This window comes from Babylonia areolata, chromosome 34 (genome assembly GCF_041734735.1).
Source record: "Babylonia areolata isolate BAREFJ2019XMU chromosome 34, ASM4173473v1, whole genome shotgun sequence".
NCBI classification, from domain to species: Eukaryota; Metazoa; Mollusca; class Gastropoda; order Neogastropoda; family Buccinidae; genus Babylonia; species Babylonia areolata.
In genome coordinates this window covers 15,787,389-15,791,382 of record NC_134909.1, presented here as the reverse complement: position 1 = coordinate 15,791,382, position 3,994 = coordinate 15,787,389, and the positions used below count along the sequence as shown (strand labels likewise).

General features: G+C 39.1%; 1 protein-coding gene across 1 annotated transcript in view; it reads left to right on the top strand.

The window, feature by feature from the left end:
• Positions 1-719: 719 nt before the first annotated feature.
• The window catches only part of LOC143277531 (cysteine-rich venom protein Mr30-like), a 42,720-nt gene continuing 39,445 nt past the window's right edge, over positions 720-3,994 (top strand). The window contains exon 1 of the mRNA XM_076582410.1: positions 720-742. The gene's annotated coding sequence lies outside the window, so the exon portion shown is untranslated. The remainder of the gene's footprint in view (positions 743-3,994) is intronic.

Here is a 3,994-nt window from a genome sequence, read left to right as displayed (position 1 = left end):
TCGGGCAACAATGATCTAACACTGCGTTGGATCTGACGCCATCGTGGTTCACTTGAAAACAACAACAACAACAAAACAAAACAAACAAAAAAAACCAATGATAACACACACACACAAAAAAGAAAGAAAGATTTTTTTTTAAGAAAAAAAAAAAGAAAAAGAAGAAAGAAATCTAAGAAGATTTTCAAATCCGTCTAAAGTTTTCACGCGCACAACCAAATTTGCATCAATATAGAGCTGAAGGAGCAATCAGCCTCAACAAAAAGCTAGAGTGTAGCCAGTGAACTTGGTTCCAATCGGATTAAAATCTTCAAAAGGGCCCTCCAACATGGCCGACAGTCCACGTGTCATCATCGCTCTGTACTTGTTCCTCTCCGTCATCCGACGGCTGTTACGTCACCGTAGAAAACCTCTTCTGTATTGATCGAAGGACTTAACGAAATGACATTTCGATCTTTTCTCTTCGGGGATTGAGAAAACACCTCCAACATCACTTCATCACAACACAACACAACACAACGCAAGACACACACACACACACACACACACACACGAATAATAAAGAAAAGAAAAAAAGATAGCAGCCATGAGTTCACGTTTTGTTTTCATTTTGTGAAAAGGCAAGTGAGGGAGAGGGAGAGTTCGTCACTGATAAGTAAAGGTGGTGTCTAAGAATTGCTGTGGATTCCCCCCTGTGATGTGTAGAAAATATGGCCTATCCTAACACCAAAAATTAATAACAGTAGGTTCATGGATAACAGACCTATGATCTGGTTGCATTTCAGTGACATGGGTGCCCTTTTTTTTTTCTTTTTTTCTTTTTTTTTTCTCAAGGCCTGACGAAGCACGTTGGGTTACGCTGCTGGTCAGGTATATATCTGCTTGGCAGATGTGGTGTAGCGTGTATGGATTTGACCGAACGTAGTGACGCCTCCTTGAGCTACTGATACTGATACTGGGTGGTCTACCTACCTGGTGCAGAAATGAGACCTAGGCGGTGAAAGAGTTTTAACTTTCGTGAGAAGTAGTGCTGTAGCTTTTTCTTCTTTTTTTGACTCACTTGTGTAAACAAAGTGAGTCTATGTTTTAACCCGGTGTTCGGTTGTCTGTGTGTGTGTGCGTGTGTGTGTGTGTGTGTGTCCGTGTGTCTGTGTGTCTGTGGTAAACTTTAACATTGACATTTTCTCTGCAAATACTTTGTCAGTTGACACCAAATTTGGCAAAAAAAAATAGGAAAAATTCAGTTCTTTCCAATCATCTTGTTTAAAACAATATTGCACCTATGGGATGGGCACAAAAAATATTTAAAAAAGAAGCCTAATTATATGCAAACTGCATTTACTGTTATATTTATATTTTTTTGTATTCTCTAAACTTGGCACTTTGACCTCTTATGCTGACACAACAACAAGAGGAGTCATTATTATCATTTTTTGTTCAAACAGGAACTTCTTTTGTTAAGCATGGAAGTTTTATTTATTTTGCAAACGTTTTGGTGCAGATAGTAAAAAAGGGAAATTACTCTGTAATTAATGCTAGGGGACTTAATTTATCACAAGTGAGTCTTGAAGGCCTTGCCTGTCTTGTTTCTTCTTCTTCTTCTAATTCTTCTGTCTGTCTTTCTTTCTTTCTTTCTTTCTTTATGATTATAATTATTTATGTTACACGGCGCGATCCTGTTTCTGTGCGCGGTGTGTGTGTGTGTGTGTGTGTGTGTGTGTGTGTGTGTGTGTGTGTGTGTCGTTGTTGTTGCTGCTTCTGCTGTTGCTGTTGCTGTTGTTGCTATCGTTGACATTCTCGTCATTGAAATAGCTGTTGTTGACATTCTGTTGCTGTTGACATGTTGTTGATAATGTTATTGATGTTGTTGCCAATGTTGACATTACTGATTAATGTTGTGTTATCGTTTTGTTGACATTCATGTTGTTGACGTTGTTGACGTGTGTTCTTGTTGCTTGGATTGATGTCGTTGACATTGTTGTGTTTTCGGTTGTTGTTGTGGTGGTTATGGTGGTGGTGGTGGTGCTATTGTTGCTGCCAATTTAGTGCTTCTGTTTTTGTTGTTGTTGTTGTGTTCTTGTCAATATTATTGTTGACAGTGTGATCATTAACTGTACTGTGGATTGCTGCAGTCTGTATTATATTTGTATTTGCATTTCTTTTTATCACAACAGATTTCTCTGTGTGAAATTCTGGTTGCTCACCCCAGGGAGAGCGCGTCGCTACACTACAGCACCACCCTTTTTTTTTCTTTTTCTTTTTCTTTTTTTTTTCTTTTTTTTTTCCTGCGTGCAGTTTTATTTGTTTTTCCTATCGAAGTGGATTTTTCTACAGGGGTGTGGGTTCTTTTACGTGCGCTAAATGCATGCTGCACACGGGACCTCGGTTTATCATCTCATCCAAATGACTAGCGTCCAAACCACCACTCAAGGTCTAGTGGAGCCGTGATTCGAACCAGCACGCTCAGATTCTCTCGCTTCCGAGGCGGGCGCGTTACCTCTAGGCCATCACTCCACATGTCGTCATGTATGGAAGGAAGTTACCCATGTCGCACATCAACAGTTGTTTCCTGAATGTGGAATTTTTTGTAATAGTTTGTACAAATGAGTAAGTATACCTAAATGAAGAAAGAAAGAAGGAAATAGATAAATAACAAATGAATGAATGAATGAATGAGTAAACAAGACACCAGAATAAAAATTGATACATATGAAAACACTCGTTAGTCGTAACAAAGATCTATGTTCTCAACGGTTTTAAATTCCATATCCACAGAGAGAAAGAGAGAGAGAGAGAGAGAGAGAGAGATGTATGTGTACATATATGTATATATATATATATATATATATATATAAATATGTATGTATGTATGTATGTATACATGAATGTATGTACATACATATATAAACCCATCTATATATATATATATATAGAGAGAGAGAGAGAGAGAGAGAGAGAGAGAGAGAGAGAGAATTTATTTATTCATTTGAACAATAAACATTCATATTCTCAGCTTTTATTTTGATTACACACACACACACACACACACACACACACACACACACACACACACACACACACACACACACACACACGTATATAGATGTGTGGGTGTGTGTATCCCACCTGGTGGGGTAAAGGGTAGAGATTTTTCCTTATCTCCCATATCAACAGATGTTGCAGACGTGCTTATTGCCCAAACCCACTTCATCTATCTATCTATCTATCTATCTATCTATCTATCTATATATATATATATGCATGCAGAAGATCTAAATCCGCGCGTTAAAGATCCCTGTTTTATCCATGTCAGCGTTCGGTGGGTTCTGAAAACAAGAACTTCACCGGCATGCACCCCGACCCCCACCCCCAACACCCCTACCCCCACCCCACGCCCCCGAAAACGGTGTACGACTGCCTACATGGCGGGGGTAGAAAACGGAACGGTCATGCACGGTGAATCCCACTCGAGTGAACGAACGTGGGAGTCGCAGCCCCACGAACGAAGGAGAAGAAGACATCGAGAACTACTATAGTATTATACTTCACAAGGCTGTATCCTGTTCTTCTTTTCACGATGATAATATCCCGGCGTCCACAAGGCCCGATAGATACAGACCTCTGTCATCTGCTGTGTTGGTCAGGCTACTTCAGTAACACTGATCCCACCTTTTTTTCTTCTTTTTTTTTTTTTCTTTTTTTTTTTCAAGGCCTGATTAAGCGCATTGGGTTACGCTGCTGGTCAGGCATCTGCTTGGCAGATGTGGTGTCCCTTTATTTGCTTATTTACCATCATTGTTGTCTCTTTTTTTAATCTTTTTTTAATTATTATTACCATTACTACTACCTTTTTTTCATATATCATATTTATTTATTTATTTATTTATTTATGTAAGCTTATCTATTATTTATTCACCTTTTTTTTCTCAAGGCCTGACTAAGCGCGTTGGGTTACGCTGCTGGTCAGGCATCTGCTTGGCAGATGTGGTGTAGC